The sequence below is a fragment of the Dermacentor silvarum genome, chromosome 3 (genome assembly GCF_013339745.2).
Source record: "Dermacentor silvarum isolate Dsil-2018 chromosome 3, BIME_Dsil_1.4, whole genome shotgun sequence".
Taxonomy (NCBI): domain Eukaryota; kingdom Metazoa; phylum Arthropoda; class Arachnida; order Ixodida; family Ixodidae; genus Dermacentor; species Dermacentor silvarum.
Window position 1 is genome coordinate 89,498,958 of NC_051156.1, and position 17,921 is coordinate 89,516,878.

The following is a 17,921-nucleotide window of genomic DNA, read 5'->3' on the forward strand; positions in this document are numbered from 1 at the left end:
GCTGGAGCAGCGGTTGCGGCAGATGCATGGGAGGTGGGGTGACCGCGGCGTCACTTGTGTCGGCGTACTGGGGCGCCGTATGAAAAAAATGTATGATTTCATAATGCAGGCAGCCCATGTATTCAGCCTAAACAGCTTCGCTAGTCATCGGTCCCCATATAAACCTTGCGGCTCGACGAATGTTTCATGGTAGCATTTTTGTAAATCTCCTTAATCTTATTTCCTTTCCTCAAGACAATCCAACCATTTCTCGGCCAATCACCCATAGTGGTTAGGACAACATCGCAAACCTAGACGGCTATTAGAATGAGCCCTTAACAGCTTACGCTGTAGAATGAAGGAAAGCTACGTGGAGGGAAATGCTAGTAAATATTACAGAAAGGTCATTGTACTATGGAGCAGACGTGAAAACGCTACAATAGCCTTATCGATGCCTTAAACATCGCAATACGAAATGGAAGAAAAGGCAAAATGGAGTAAAGAAAAATAAGGCCAGCAACAATTAAAATCTGCTATCTACGAAAGGCTGCAACTTCACAGATAATGAATGGTTTGTGTACCGCATACATGATTTCTTTTGAAATATAAATAAATAAACATGGCACAAGTACGGACATAAATACTAGAAAATCAATCGATAAGGATACAGAAAGGCACAGGAAAATCTGAAGGCACAAAAATACAAGGTTTAGACAGCAAAATATTCGACAAGTCAATGGCGAAATGTAGAATAGGAAGCGATGTTATCCAAGAGAGTGTTTTAAAGACGAATCATATTCTATGTAATTAAAACAATTCTCTTCTAAATCTTCTCAGACTATTTCGTATTAAAAATGGAGTAAAGAAAAACAAGGCCAGCAACAATTAAAATCTGCTATCTACGAAAGGCTGCAACTTCACAGATAATGAATGGTTTGTGTACCGCATACATGATTTCTTTTGAAATATAAATAAATAAACATGGCACAAGTACGGACATAAATACTAGAAAATCAATCGATAAGGATACAGAAAGGCACAGGAAAATCTGAAGGCACAAAAATACAAGGTTTAGACAGCAAAATATTCGACAAGTCAATGGCGAAATGTAGAATAGGAAGCGATGTTATCCAAGAGAGTGTTTTAAAGACGAATCATATTCTATGTAATTAAAACAATTCTCTTCTAAATCTTCTCAGACTATTTCGTATTAAAAGTGCGAAACAATATCACTGCTGAAACCTGAATGTGATGTAATTCTTACTGACGCGGGTCTTTTTCGACTACATTATCTTGGGATGGGCTGACGAGAGAGGTTTGAAGCATAGCCGATACGGTAAAGTGGTGCTTAGGTCGCTAAGAAAGACTTTGTCTTTATGAATTAAACATAAATTGAATTTTCAATCAGCAGAATTTGAACACATGACGCCTAGCACTATAGCTCGTTCCTCCAACCATTAAGCCACTGGCGCATGTCTTAGTAAATGGAATAGAACATTCAGAAGTATTCCCCGCGTGCAATCCAGTGCATTGAGACACTTGGAGCGTTTTATGAAGACTACATGCGATAATACGCCGTCAGCAACAAATACACATGAATCTATACTGATTTGTTAAGCATAATTATGTTTCCTGAATAACATTACCTGTAAGATTTCGCTTTCGGTATGAACTAAGATGTCTATACTGGACGACAACTTTCTGTGGCAGCCCAGCCAAAGCGACGCGCACGCTGTCGCACGTGCGAAGCTTCTGCTCTTTCGTTACTACGCCAAGTAGTGCCAGTCTTTTGGTGGCAGTTTACAGGATCAGGAAAACCTGACATGGACACCAGAACGCGAAGACTATGAACATCAAGTAACGGAAATACTTTTCATATGAAACCTTTTACCAGCGGATCTGTTTAAGCTCTTGGTTAGGCCACGTAGTGCGAACAAAAAATTACTTCATTTCCCGCTAAAGGAACTATACATATGTGTGGATGCGAAGCAGCGGGGAAATGAATTATTAGGTTTTACGTGCCAAAACCACGATCTGATTATGAGGCACGCCGTAGAAGGGGACTCCGGAAATTTGGACCACCTGGGGTTCTTTAACTTGCACCGAAATCTAAGTACACGGGTGTTTTCGCATTTCGCTCCCATCGGCGAAGCAGCGGGGAGATGGTTAGCTTGAGCGGGAGATGGTTTCGCGGCAGCGGCCCGAGCGCTCATCGCGGCGCTGCAAGGAGAGAGAATGAGGCTCGCGCGCTCCATCATTTTCATACCGCGGAACTATCGTGGCGCCCCCAGCGGAATATGCAGCTGTCGCACCACCTGTCGTGCGCGCCGCTCCGGATTCCTAGAGGAGAGAAAGGGGGGAGCGTAGGAGAGGAGAGAGCGGGGACACGCATGCGCTGGGGGGGGGGGGTGTGGCACGTGGTCGCCGCTCCGTACAGTAGAGGATTCCTAGAGGAAAAAAAGGGGGGAGCGTAGGAAAGGAGAGAGAGGGGGAGGGACGCGCATGCACTGTGGCGGTGTGGGAGGCCGCGGGAGGGACGGACAAAGCCCCCGCCATAAGCTGCTTCGCATATAAAAAACTGCGCCTGGCGATGACGTCACCACACGTTGCCTAGCAACCACCTCGCATAGCGGCGTGAGCTTCGCCTCCTATTTGTGCCGTGCACATGTCAGCTTTACATGGAACTTTAAGGAGAGAGAAGGGAAGCATGCGCTTGGCGCGCGCAATGCTCGGGATCGAGAGAGAGAAAATACGAATAAGAGAGAGGAAGACATAGAGAAAGAAATTGCAGCTGCACTAACGAAGCAACGAGCAGAGCTGCTGCCGACGGTGTCCGCGTTTCGCCGCGTTCGCGCCGAACGCGCGCGGTGTAACGAAACCTGCAGCAGGCGCCTCTGGCGGCAGCTTGGCAGGTTTCGACCAGCCACGCCCCGGCAATTGTGGAGGCGCAGTTTGGCTGTGACATCACCGGGGAGATAAAGCTCGGAGCCGCCGCGACGGCGGCAGAGCTCTTGTGGACTCTGTCGCGAGTCCACGTAGCCTTGACATGGGATGACCAAAGAAGATCCGGACACCCGAAGAAGAAACCGCGCGTCTTGAAGCGCGTCGTGCGGCCAAGCGAGAATCTGCGCTTCCGCGGCGAGCCGATTCGGAATACCGTGCCTAGCAGCACTTAGCATTTCCTAGCAAAACTTAGCCAAGCCTAGTAAAACCTGGAAGAAGCTAGGTCGATCACCCGCTCCGCTGTTTACTCCAGCCTTGCAACACTAGTGTAAGCTGCCCTCATATTTTTTATTTGTTATGAAATAAATCTTGAATAAAAACACAGATACCGCGTTCCAATGCCGACACCGCGTTCCAGGAGACCCGCTTCATGAATGCGTTTCGCTATCTCTCTCGCTCTCATAGCGCGCAAAACCTCTTCACCTCGCAGAGCACGAGCGTACGAACGCGCCAGCTGTGGACGAAGATGACGATCGAACGCAACTTAGGGTTCGCACAAATACATGTTCTGCAAGCGTGGCTGCATAGCCTAGTGGTTACGACGCTCAACTTGAGACCGGGGGCTCGCGGGCTCGAATCCTGCCTTGGCAAGAAAGTTTATTTTCTGTCTTGGGTAGTTTCTTGATACGCACCACAAATTACGCCTGGCTTAAAGAGCTTCGCTATAAACAAAGAATACTTCCTGCGATTTATTTTACGCTACGTAGCTTCCAGTTCCTTGCATTCGCTTCACTACATGCCGATGCTCCGTATAAAAAGGTGTCGGTAGCGTTAGCTGCGCTGCCACAGAAAATTGTCGCCGGGTATAGGCGTGTTCGCGTTCCAATCGCAGAGGCTGGTGCACAGAAGTTTTATTCTAGAGCTTAGGTCTCGGAATTTTGCTTGCTGGAACTAACTGTAACACTGCGTACGTCGACTATGCAGAACATGCAGATCTTGTCGGCTGGTGCATTCGTTTTCCCACATGTTGTAGCCAAGCTACTGTGGCTAGAATTGTACCGGACGCTGTCTGGTTTCCGCAGTGAAACACCACGCCCCTCACATCGCGCAAACATGTCACTGCGTATTACCCGAACGCCGGCTGAAAAGATCTAGCGAAACGCTAATAGCAATGAAGAAAGGTGGGCCCCGCATGCGCGCAAAGACCACTCCGTTACTTAAGACGCTGAAACAATCCGCGGCGGCGTGCGCGGCGCGCGATGCAGCTCAACGCCCGAGGTGCCCAGATGTTGCGCTGCGGCAACAGGCGGCCGAGGCTACGTGACAACATCGACAATACCCTTCAGCTGAAAATCGCGAAAAGGACGCACACATGCCAGCCTTGAGCGTGCCGCAGTACGGGAACGCGAGGTCAAAGCAAGGCGACAACACCGACAAGACCCTGTAGTTCTAACCGATGGTGCTCACGGTCTGTCTGTCTGTCTGAATAACTTTAAAGTACACATAGGAAGCTTGAGGTGGCCCGGAGGGGGCCACCTCTCACAATCACTAGGTGGCCTCCTCATTACAAGAACCCATTGGCGACCGCTGCGGCTTGTGCTCGGTCGACCAGGGCCTTCTAGCTCGCCAGGTTGGAGCAGCCGAGCAGGGCTGCCTCTCAGTCCTTCCGGGTGGGGTTTGGCTTTGGGGTGAGGCTCGGGGTTTATTGGCATGCCCACACCGTATGGAAGATGTCCGAAGACTTATACGCACAGTGCGGGCATTTTCCTGTACAGGCAGAATCAAAGTGTTTTAAAACTGCTGGGCACAGCAGTGTTTTGGTGTAAAGGCGGAGGAGTGTCATCGAGCCTTTCCTGCTCATGTGTCTACACATTCCAGACCACGCGTGCTTACTTAATCAGCTTCCGCTGACTGCAATTCGCGCTGCACTACAGCTACGAGCCTTACATTCCATGTAATATTATAACACGTTGCTTCGGATTCATTGTTTCACTTTTATGGCTACACTTTGATTCTTCTTTCCCGTTTCGGTTGGGGTCTCATTACGGCAAATTCGAGGGCTTCTCGGGACTCATCCACGCTTATTTTTATGGAGGCTACTAAGTACGCTATCTGAAACGACTTTTTGATGCTACAAAGTGCGCTATCTGAAACACTAAATGCAACAGTGTTGCCTTTAGTGTTTGTTTGTAATGGCGGTGGCGCTTGAGAAGTGATGGACACAGGCTGACTGCGTGGTGAGAGAAAACGCATCTGCGCAGTTGAGAACATTTTGCGCTGTGGCATAGCATCCCAAGGTACTGTTTCGGTAGCAGCTGCCGGCCTCCATCTCCACTTCAAACATTTCTGTGGCTACTACCCTCGCAAACATGCAACATACCCGCTTCGGTAGAACAGTGGCTATGGTGCATAGTGCTGCTGAGGTCGCGGCCGTGGATTAGAGCCCGGCCACGTCGACCGCATTTCCATGAGGTCGAAATGGCAAAATGCTTGTGTAATAAAATTTATAACATTCTAAAATTGTATAGATAACATGAACCCGGTCAAAATACCGGAGTCTCCCACTGTGGCGGGCATCATAATCATATTGTGTTTTCGGAATATAATAACCCTCCAAAAATGTTTTTAACTGCAGCTTTAGTGCTTTTCAGCTTCAAGCTTGCCGTGACGTTTGCCGAGAAAGGGTAGTCTTCTGAGCGTGTAGCGTTAGTGGGATCCATGCAAAAATAAAATCGTATATTACGATATTCAAAATAGCTCGACGCCGTAATTTTTGCCTGTAAAGTATGAGCTGCCTCCTGCGAGGCAGACTCTAAAAGGCGAGAACTATTCATCAAGTATTGTTGGTCATGTTGATGCACAAATTCTAATCAATCAAAGCGGGTCTCTTCTCGGTGCTTCAAGGCGTAACAGGAATTCTCTATATGATTTGTCCACCGGTTACTTGCGTCAGTGGCCATAAGTACGGTATCTATCCTCTCGCGCATTCAAATCCTAACACATCAGGTTGTCACAATTCGTAAAGTAAGCATATGCTTTCTTATGATTTGTTCCTTTCGTGTAGTGCTTTGAGGCACTTACTTCATTCAAAATATTTTGCAATCTGCGTGTAGCGTTTTATTGTTAGTCATGTCTTTGTCAAGCGATATGATGCACATGCCTGATATTTACACCAGGCTCTAAAGATACAATCGCAGCACAACTATATAGATACTCGCCATAAATAAATCCCGACGTGACGCACATCCAATGCATGTTGGGAACAAAGGCAGAGGTGATGAGAGCAACAGGACACAGGATGGCACCCGAAAGGATGAGACTGTACGTGGAAAACCTTTTCTGCAATGCTCCGATGGCAAACCCTTAAAAGGAAAGAGTAAAGAACTCTTCAGATTAAAATGTCATACGGGGCTTCAAAATAAAAACAAAAAGAAAACACGTGGCGTGACACTGCAATAGGTGTTGAAATGGGGGTGTATGTTATGAGTCCGCACGGGCGACGTTTCTACATTATAACCTAGAGAGTAATCTGATACCACCATCTAAGCCAAAATTTTAACAGACGCTGTGCCAATGTAGAAATGACGGTATGTGTGTGCACGAAGCATGTTTAGAGTGCGGCGTGGAGTAAGACACAGTCATATACGCACATATAATGGTTTCTTAGAACAAAGTTATCAAAAACGTCTGTGTTTGCCCGTAAAACATCTTAGTGTTTTCGCGCATTAAATGCAACAGGTAAGTGAATAAAACAAAACAGTCCGCCTAAACTTAAATGAGCATGACCCTGTAATTTATCCTCCAGCCTTGCAGACCTTGGTACTGCTCGCATTCGATGGCAAATCAAATGGAATGTTTGTTATTGGTAATTTTATGCAAAGAAAATCATACAGGCAGGGCCCCAGCACTTCTCTCTCAGTTGTGTCAGGGTCAGCAGATTAAGAGAAACTATTAGCGTATTACAAATGATCACACAAAGGTGTATAAGTAAAAAAGCTTACTTAAAACACAATTTATAAGGTGTAGGTGCCATGGAAAACAACGAAAGAACAATACAAATTAAATCTCTAAATTTCTAGTAAGTTGCAAGCAAGCCACACTAAGCAATCAACAAAGCGAAAGCAGTAGTATGTTGCAAGAGAAAATACTCAGTCAGAAAAACTTGCGCAGCTTACAACGAGTACTCATGGTTTTAAAGAAAATGACGGTGACAAGAAGTTTATTTGGTCCTGAGAGACTGTGGCCCGGGGGAGCCGAAGGCTTCCTCAGGTCAAATCGGTGGCTCCGCCGTCCCGTTGTGATGTCGTGGGCCCTCTGGACGGCCTGGAACTGGATGTGGTGCTTGTCGCTTCTGAGGAATTCCTCCCACCGTTCCTTGGTGGCAAGCGTAAAAAAATGTTTTTAAAATTAATAACAAAAATACGGCACGACTCATCTCCCGATGACTGCCAACGGCGATGCGAATAGCAATCGAGCAAGTAGCGACAGAACGTATTCTTGAATTCACGTTTATATAACACGTGTAGTGGTAATTCTGTCACTTTCGTCCCTTCGGCTCTAGGTGTTACGTAACTTATAACCGCAGCTGGAACTCCCACATTTCTTGCTTAAGCGACTCCGCTTTCCAGAAACATTGTCTGCTCCGGCAGAAATGAAAACATGCTGCCGTTGAAACTCGTCTAATTGCTTATACGTCCCTCATCCGTCCTAAACTGGAATATATGCAGCTATGATTTGGAATCCTTATACTCCAACTAACATTGATGCCCTAGAAATGGTGCAGTCTAAAGCAGTGAGGTTTACGTTTTCAAAATATCGCTTATCTGACTCCCCTAGAACACTAATGATTCACCATAATATGCAGACATTGCAATTAGGAAGGAAAATTCACAGACCTAAATTTCTTTTTTAAGGGCAAATTGTCTCTTTCTCCCAGCCTTATCAACGTACGGCCCCCGAACAAGGCATCGTCACTCTGCGTTGCCAACACCTTACAGTGCCAGAAGTAACGTTATCAAGCATTCTTTCTTCCCTCGGACAATAACAAACTGGAACACTGCCCATTGAACGACTGACCAGAATTGACTCGATTGAACATATATGCAATTATATTCGCTAAGTTCTTCATGTTTATTTACCTGTTGTTCAACCTGCTGTTTAATGAACCTGTTATAGTTACTGTTGCTGTTGTTCTTATAGTTCATTTGTGACTTACACTTTTGCACTACTTGTAATGTTCCGTTTATTCTACCATAGTCATAGAGAATTGTACTTCGTTCTTCTTTTTTCTCGTTCACGAAGTCCGTTTTCTTCCTTTTATGGTCGCTACACTACTGAAACTGTGTTGCGTAAAATTATTTCGCTGTATTGTTCCTATCAAGTGATACTTTACTTTACTAATCGAACATGCTTGCTGCAAAATTTTGTGTTGTACTTCGATTCATGTACTGCTTTGTTCTGTATGCACACCCTTGCAAAGTTTTTAATAATATCACGCGAGCGTCAACCACACGGCTTGTCAGCGGCCTTGTACCTGGAATGGCGGCGATTGCACAAAGATGTTGGCTACACGAAAGCGTTGTGACAACGAATATATGATGAATGTATGACGACATTGGCGTGAAGATGATGACATGACGAGAGTGAGTTCCTAAGCTGGAATAACGACGAAAGGAACAACCATGACGTCATAACGACCCAGACCATACGAGGTCTGTTAGAAAAGTATCCGACCTTATTTTTTTGCGAACACCTGATGGATATGAACCAAGCCGCTTGCATCAGCCTACCTTGAACCTTCGTGTGCAAGCACGAATTTTTTCCAGCCTGCCGATAGCGTCAATCGCTGGGACGCAGCGTTTGAGTGAGGTGGTGCGCAGTGCTCTCGTCGTTCTTTGTTTGTTTGTTTTTTTTTTTTTTTATTGCAAGGAAAATGACGGAGTGACTGGAGCAGTGCTACTGCATCAAATTTTGCCGGAAACTGGGCGACAGCCAAATGGAAACCATTCGCAAGATTCAGACGGCTTTCGGTGACGATGCTATGAGCAGCACACACATTAAGGAGTGGTACAACCGGTTTAAAGACGGCCACACATTGGTGGAGAGTGAGTCACGCTACGGTCGCCCATCAACGTGCCGAAATGACCAGGTCATTGCCGAAGTGAACGCTGTGGTGATGCGGGACCGTCGTGTGACTATGCGAGAAATTGCGGAAGAGGTGTGCATCAGCACTTTTTCTGCACTTTCCATTATGACCAAAGATTCCGCCATGGAGAGAGTTGCGGAGAAATTCATGCCAAGGCTGCTCACGGTGGAGCAAAAGCAACTTCTTGTTGAAGTCTCACAGGACATGCTGGATTCCACAAACAGCAACCCCGACTTCTTGAACACCATAATCACAGGTGACGAGTCTTAGATGTATGGCTACGACCCGGAAACCTAATCCCAGTCGTCACAGTGGAAGCATTATGCGTCGCCAAGACCAAAGAAGGCCGGCCAAGTGCGTAGCAACGTCAAAGTGATGCTGACTGCTTTCTTTGACTCCCGCGGAGTGGTACACCATGAGTACGCACCACAGGATCAAACAATCACCAAAGAGTACTATAGGAATGTCCTCCGTCGCCTACGTGATGCTGTGCGGCGCAAGAGACCGGAGTTGTGGTCAACAGGAAATTGGCGCATCCATCACGACAATGCCACTGCACATTCCTCGCACTTGATTCAGACTTTTTGGGCGAAAAACTAGACTCCTGTAGTTCAACAGGCTCCTTACTCTCCTGATATGGCCCCCTGCGACTTCTGGTTGTTTCCGGAAATCAACAGGCCATTGAAAGGAGCGTGATTTCAGACCCGATAGGACATCATGGCTGCAACGACAGCTGAGCTAAACTCCATTCCGAAAGAGGCCTTCTCGGAATGCTTCCGACAATGGCAGCACCGCTGGAAAAAGTGTGTGGAGTCCCAAGAAGACTACTTTGGGGGTGATTAGGTTTCTAACGCTCCAGTTATGCTAGTTTTTTTTTTCTTCGGCCAAAGGTCGGATACTTTTCTAACAGACCTCGTGTACCTATTTAGCCAGCGGATAGACAGCTTGGGCCACTGGGTAACTGGACAACTTGGGGGTGTAAGGGGCTAGATATATAGATCGTTAAATAGATAGATAGATAGATAGATAGATAGATAGATAGATAGATAGATAGATAGATAGATAGATAGATAGATAGATAGATAGATAGATAGATAGATAGATAGATAGGCTCAATACGGCAAAGAATAATTTCGCTATAAAAGCCGGTATATTACACAAGATTTAGCAACGAGCTGTTGTCATGTAGAAACCCATTATCGCAATTGTTAAGAACAATGCTGACGGTAGAGTGTACTAGAATGGGGGAGTGGGTCCAGCGGACGGCTTTGCAAACGCCGAGGGGGAAGCAATAAACGGGAAATTGTGGCGGCGCTGCCGTAGCCTTAATCAGAATCTTCGGCCAATAAACGTTGGCTCCGGCTGTTTCGGCAGCGCTCACTGGCCGAGGCGAGCTCACGGGCTGAGTAGATGTCGTCTGCTCGACGCACCGTCGTTGTTGCGTCGTTTGCATTCTTTGCCCCGCTCTTTTTCCATTTTATGTACCATGGATCGATGGGAATAATATCAGTGTTACCGCCACCGAGTATCCGCCTTTCAAAGCTCCATACAGCAGCGGTAGAGTCTCCGACGCGATAAGCGTCCGGCCGGCGCGCGGCGACGCTCGTTCGGAAGAAAGCGATGGTGGCGCCACCAACTTTTCAATAAAAAAAGCCTCAGGGGGGAGCCTGCGTTGGACCCGCTCCTCCAATCTAGTACACTCTACTGACGGTGAATTAGTATTTTATATGGCTTTCATACGCAGAAATTCAGTGGCGGCGCTATCGCTTTGAAACGCAGCAACCGCCATAAAAAACGCTGTAGTTCGCTCTCAGCGCATCTATTTTCACAACCTTCATTATAGAACAATGGATTGACATACAACGTCTTTATTGAGAGGTGTGGCATCTTGTTCTTGTTCCGTAGTGAAATGGCACAACATACTCTGAGGTTTTTGTCAGTCGTGGGACATCTTGTTAGAGCGATTTTAAAGAATGGCGATAATTTAGCCTGGCGAAGTGTTTTTGATTATTGAATTTCCATTGAGTTGGCGGGAAAGTTTTGGTTAATGTCAAATAAGGTTGAGCGCAAAGTTGCCCTCTAAACGTCTTGCTACTTAACAACGGTTTCCTGGATTTTTGGGTTATATTCTCCCGTCTGGCAAGTTTTTTTTAGGGGCGAAGCACGTTAGCGCTGATCCTTGTCCCTCCCTCGTCGTCCGTAGCTCTGGTTTGCATGGAGTCCTCTAGGGGCGCTGCGGTCGTTCCCGATGCGCGCTCTCTCTCTCTTCAGCCATGAATGATAACGGTCGCTACTGATAACGGCGCACCCGCTATGGATGAAATGTTGAAAGTGGCGGCTCAACTACAACCAGAGTCGAGGGCTCGCAAAGCTGCTGCAGCACGGCGACGCAGACAGCAAGCGGACCCGCAGTCTAGGGCGCGAGAAGCTGCAGAAAAACGGCAACGCCGGCAAGTGGACTCGGAGCTGAGGGCTCGCGAAGCTGCAGCAGTACGGCAACGCCGGCATGCAGACCCGGAGCTGAGGGCTCGCGAAGCTCGCGCTTGAACCGAGCATCGGCGCCACCAACCTCAGGTAGCAACCTCTTCCGGCATTTTGCCGCCGCTTCCCGCGCTCTCGCCGCCTCTGGGTCCGCTTGCCGGCGTCGGCGTGCTGCTGCACTGATCACGAGGCAGTCTTAATGAAGGGAAAACGAAGTCCGCACCTCAATACCATATACGACCAATAAAACAACATTGTATATACTGTACACATGTGTTGTCACTCATTTGCAGGTTCGAGTGGGCAATGTGCGGGGGATTCACGGCTACCCGAATGATCCCCCAGTGCTTCACCCACTCATCATCACTCACTTCGTGAATATGCGGTGTTTTTTTGTTTCCGATTTCTGAACGCTCTAGGTTAAACGACGGATTCGTTAACAATATATTGCGATCATTGTGTAATTTCAGAACGTAGCTCTTGGGCGCCCGTTTCTGCGGCGAGTGTCAGCGGCGGCGGCGTAACCAAGCGAACGAGCACGCGAAAAGTGAAAGTGAACGCGGAGTGCAGCGGGGGAAGAAAGAAGCGAGGAGGAAAGCAAAGAAGAGGATGCAGCGGAACCATGAGGCTGAAAGCGAAGGAGAGTATGGCGAAGGCGTGAGACGAAAGGCGTAGTGCGGCAAGGATGTCTCGAGATTACGCCAGAGTAGCGCGCGTCGTGTGGGTCTGACGGCGGCAGCTGCTGTGAATCGCGCCCTAGCGACACCCACTGCGTTGGCTCTCGCGATCTCCAGATTACAGAGGCAGTCGCGCCACACTTCGCTCCGTTTGCAACGTACCGCACCGAAAGAGATTTTCCGCGCCAGCCAATATATCGAGAAATAGAAAGACGGATAGAGGTGCACTCATATTTCGCATTACGAAGTATCGTAATCGTCGGTGAATTTTTTATGAACTCTGTTCAAGTATATGTTGGTGCGTTCTAGACGGCGCCGGCTACTCCTTTTATCTAAGTTCATAAATGTCCTCGAAAAAAGTATTAAACAGAGAATGTAGAAAAAAATCGCCGCCGAAGCACTCTGTACAGGTAGTTAACCAGAGAAGATGAAACGTACGTCCCCGGTGTTCATCACTGGGTTAATCTCGACGGTTCATTAGAGTATTTCTCAATTAAGAGGTTACACATACGTTTCGTTGCGACGGAGAGAACGACGTCACTGACGGTATGCCCGCAGTCCACAGTGTCGCTTGCGATCAATGTCTCGAATTTGCTCGGCTGCGTGGTTAGCAGCATTCACCCGCCATTGCCGCTCGCGATTCTTCGAAATTAAATTGCTTCAAAATCACATCTGTTGGTCACGTAAGACAATGAATGGCTCACACGCCCTTAAGCAATGGGCCATACCCCGGTAAACGCTTCTTCTGCATTACTACGATAGAATAGAGGTGAAATTCTACGCTGGAATGATGAGCGTAAAAGGAGCCAGCTGTGGAAGAAGACGACCACGAACGGGGGAGCAGTGGCAGGAGCGCGTACCGAGCACAAGCGCGAGCACAACCCGAGGGGCGCCAACCATGCCAACTACGGAAGACGACGACGATGGTCGAGCCCATGTTGATGATGATTGTTTTCTGTGGATAGAAGACGGACAGACGCTTTTTTGTTTGGCCTAGCCATATAAAGCTTCGCTTTAAAAATATTATAGTTACAGCACTTCCGAAACTCGCATAGACTCGACCAAAATATTTTTTTCTGTTCAGTTCACGAGCATTCGAGTGTTCATATTGATGTATCATTGTATTGTAACTCGCGCACATCGAGATAGAAAACACATGAGGCAACGCACAGCAGGTTTTATTGCGATAGCAATTATAACGGACACTCCCGGCGCATTTTTGCCGTCGCCGTCGTTGTCGTCTTCCTGAGGTTCTGTAGTAAGTCCAACGGCGATACAATCGTCGCCGCGCGCCGTGCGCAGTGTGTGCGAGTGAAAGCGTGCGAGGGTGAGCCGGCAACCGCAGCCTAATCTCGCGCACGCGACAGAGGAAGGCGGCCGGAAGCGCGCGGTGTTCGTTCACACGCGAGGCACGGGGTGGGGGCGACTGAAACGAGAGGGGGGGATGGGTTTGTTTTGCTTCCGCGGCTGCTGCTCATGGAGCTATCTTGAAAGTGATCTGCGATGTAGACGAAGATCTGCGATGTAGACCAAGCGATCGGCGATGGGGACAAAGTGCATTCGCCGAGTACCGGTAGCTTCGTATGCGCTGCGCTTTCGACGTTTAGTTCGCGTTGAAGTGAGCGCCAGCACAAAGGTCAATTTGCTCTCTGCCGCTGGAGCGCCTTCTCACTCCAGCATTTTCAAGAGTTTCTGCGTTCATCGAGCGAGATGTGTTCAGGGTTACCTGTGCGCGCGTGACACCGTTCTTGTTTATTTATTTAGTAAGCGAATATTTATAACTTTATACGGCTGATAAAACTACTATTCTTACTTCGTATAGCTGCCTACTAATTTGCTATCGCAATCGATGCTTCGCCTTTCGGGCGAAACTGCGACTTTTTTTACATGTGTCTTCTAAGCATGTCTATGTCGTTGTGCTTGCGCAACGAGAAATTTTAGTGCGCCTTTCGTCTTGGCAACTAGAAATCACGATAGGTCGCCGAAACAGCGACGAGCAGAAGGAACAAAAAAAAATCAACACATCTCCACGAAGTGAATCATGACGAGTGGGCGAAGCACTGGGGATGGTTCTTACCGTAAATCACCCATGACATTGCCCACTCGCGCATGTAAATCAGTGACAACGCGTGTGTACAGTATATACAATGTTTTATTTGTCATAACTCGTATGTCGTGTTGAGTTCTGGATTCCGTTCTGGATTATCACTGCTTTGTGGTTCGTGAAACTTAGAGCCAATAGTTCTTCGATCGGATCTAGCCTGAAGTTGGCAAAGACAAGGTCTATGCACGTTCCCCTGGTGGTTGTTGGTTGTTTCCAGTCATACGAGATGAATCGTAGAGCGTATCGAGACGTCATATACTGCACAAGCTAGTCGCTGTCCGTGATGTCTACGTTGAAGTCTCCGACGAGTACGAAGGGGTTGTTCTTGTACTTCGTTTCGTATTCGCGCATGGCTAGATCGATGTATTTTTCTACGTTGCCTCGGGAGAGATTAGGGGCCAAGTACACTGTCATGACGACGGTTCCGCGGGATAGTTTTATTGCAGTGTGTTGGCCGTTGCGAGATTGGCTCGTTATTGGTAGGTCGAGATCCACCGCGGTCTCTGGCAATTTCACGTACATTCCAACCCCACCCGCCGAAAGCTCTGATTCTTCTGTGCAGACGACTGGGAAGAATCCATTGATGTGCGGTCTCGCGTTCCATGTTTCGGTAAAGCAAATTACGTCTGTTTTCGTTAGTATGGGATCTCGTTCAACGTCTTTTGCGTGGGCATTGAGGGAGCGCGCCGCGGAGATAAGAGAAGCGGGGGTCGGGAAGTGAGCTAGGAACTGGCGAGTAGGAGTACCGCGTGCGCATGCGCCGCGCCGCCCTCCTCCGCCCTCCTGGTTGCTATGGCTACGGCGCGGCCAACGTTGGCCGTGAGCACGGACAACGTGGATGGATGGACAAGCCTCGACCCTAACGTGCTTCGCCCCTAACAAACGCGAAGTTTATATTTATTTGATTGCATTTCGAGACTTGGAAAGGTCTGACGTAGTATCGCTAAACCGGACAAAGACCCAAACATCAACTGTGGCTACAACATGCATTGCAGGACAACTGAACAGCGGCCTAGTTGAAAAGACATAAATAATAAACCACTATGGCTTTAGGTGGCATACTCAGCCGAAAGCCTTAGGTGTCTGTATTGGCGGTGCCCTAGGCGAAACTGCGCTGTGTCGAAAAATGGCCGACACCGCATTGCGCGGATTGGCGTCACATTTGTGAGGGACGTTCCTGTAAGCTTAGAGGTTTGCAAAAGAAATTTTTGTACATTGCGGTCTGGGAAGGAATCGAGCCCGGGCCTCCAGGGGGCGCGACGACCACGCGCCTCTGAAGGCACGGCTGCTCCACGGTTTTCGCTTACTAAATGTGTGCCTATTGCGTGCCTGATTGCGAACGTCACGTCTCAGCCATCTCACTGACTAGTGCGTGCGTCATTGGGCGGCGCACGTGACTGGTGTGGAGGAGGTGGCGCTACGTCATGAGTGTATAAAATGAGCGCGTTGATGACGCTCCCAAGTCTACATACGGTATAACGCTTTCGCATTCCCACACGTAAGCCATCTGGAGTGTCTCCCGAATTTAAATTGCTGTCGCTTCAGGTGTTGTGGCGCCGAAAAGTGGGTGCATTTAGGCTGCTCTGTGACCCGCCATGGTTGCTCAGTGGTTGTGGTGTTGGGCTGCTGAGCACGAGGTCGAGGGCGGCCACGGCGGCCACATTTCGATGGGGGCGAAATGCGAAAACACCCGTGTACTTAGATTTAGGTGCACGTTAAGGAACCCCAGGTGGTGCAAATTTCTAGAGTCTCCCGTTACGGTGTGCCTCATAATCAGATCATGGTTTTGGCACGTAAAACACCATAATTATTTTTTTAGGCTGCTGTGTCGAAGGGGCCACAACTTTTTGCCCGTTCTGGACAAGAGGCAAACAATGCATCGCGGGAGTTAAATAATAATTAATCATAAGAATGCGTACAAATGCATTCATGTACGTAGTCGCATTTTATGTAGGAGAGTACAGACGAGTGTGACAGGAAGCCTTCTTGAATGGCAACGTACCGATGTTAATAGTGAGCCGTGTTGCCACTTTGCGCTTTTTGTTTGAGCACTACACGTAATGAAGAATTGTTGATTTTAAATCAGTGTAGTAAAAATTTGCTATAAAAAGTTTTCCTAATCCTAATGGCTTAAGCTTGAATTCAGGTCCGCCAGTTGCAGGCGCACAAACTTGGTGACTGTGCTAGACCTAATCTAGGCTGAACAAGGTCGACATCGGTTGAAACCCTCTGTGCGGCTGGCGAGGGCTTAGTTGATGCCGTCAGCAACCCAACACCACAACCACGCATCAGTCACACTGAACGCAGTTTCTCGCGACAGTAATTAACTTCTCACGTCAAACACAAGCTCGCCAATCGATGACTCCTGCACGCTGTTGTGGCTGTCGTCTGCCGATCCTTACGGGAATGCTCTAAGTTTACCACGATAGACGTCATAACAGAATGTGGTCAGTAACTAAGCAGTAAACACGAAATGTAGGTCTAGGCAAAAACTGAAATTCATTTACAAGGAACCTGAGCAAACTTTAAGCCTATATATATTGCTTTGAAAAAAAAAATACAGAAGCGTGCAGAGCAACGTACCCAACGTAATTTATTGCCATCCGTTTACCTCTAAAAGAGACCGTAATCGCCCCTTGACACGTGAACGGACCACAACCTTCGTTTCCCAACAAAATGGTTCGAATGAAGCGATTCGTTTTTAAGCACCGCAGCTTTGCCATGAGCGTAGTCAATGTCCTCGTAAGTTATCATCATCATCATCATCATCATCATCATCAGCAGCCTATATTTTTGTCCACTGCCGGACGAAGGCCTCTCCCTGTGATCTCCAATTACCCTTGTCTTGTGTTGGCTGATTCCAACTTGCGCCTGCAAATTTTCTAATTTCATCAACTTACCTAGTTTTCTGCCGTCCTCGACTGCGCTTCCCTTCTCTTGGTATCCATTCTGTAACTCTAATGGTCCGCCGTTTATCCATCCTGCGCATTACATGGCCTGCCCAGCTTCATTTTTTCCGCTTAATGTCAACTAGAATAAGGGCTATGCCCATTTGTTCTCTGATCCACACACATTTGTTCTCTCTTCCTGTCTCTCTTCTCTGATCCACACATTTGTTCTCTCTTCCTGTCTCTTAACGTTACGCCTAACATTTTTCGTTCCATCGCTCTTTGCGCGGTGCTTAACTTGTTCTCGAGCTTCTTTGCTAACCTCCAAGTTTCTACCCCATATGTTAGCGCCGGTAGAATGCAATGATTGTAGACTTTTCGTTTCAACGACAGTGGTGAACTCCCAGTCAGGATTTGGCAATGCCTCGTAAGTTATAAAGAACAATGAATGTCAACGTCTATCTCGACCATAAAGAAATGACATCTGGATTATTCTGGCAACCAAGTGGGATAACATACGCTATACCGGAAATCAGCGCTGTACAGCCCAACAGTCACATCGTTATGTCAGTACACTACGACCCCACATGTACCCTCACGATGCACAATAAAAAATGCTATAAAGGCCGAAAGCGACATGTGTTATGATTTGCAAGCCAATGTACGGAGAGGCAATGCCAGCGTAAACGGTTTTCTACGAACAA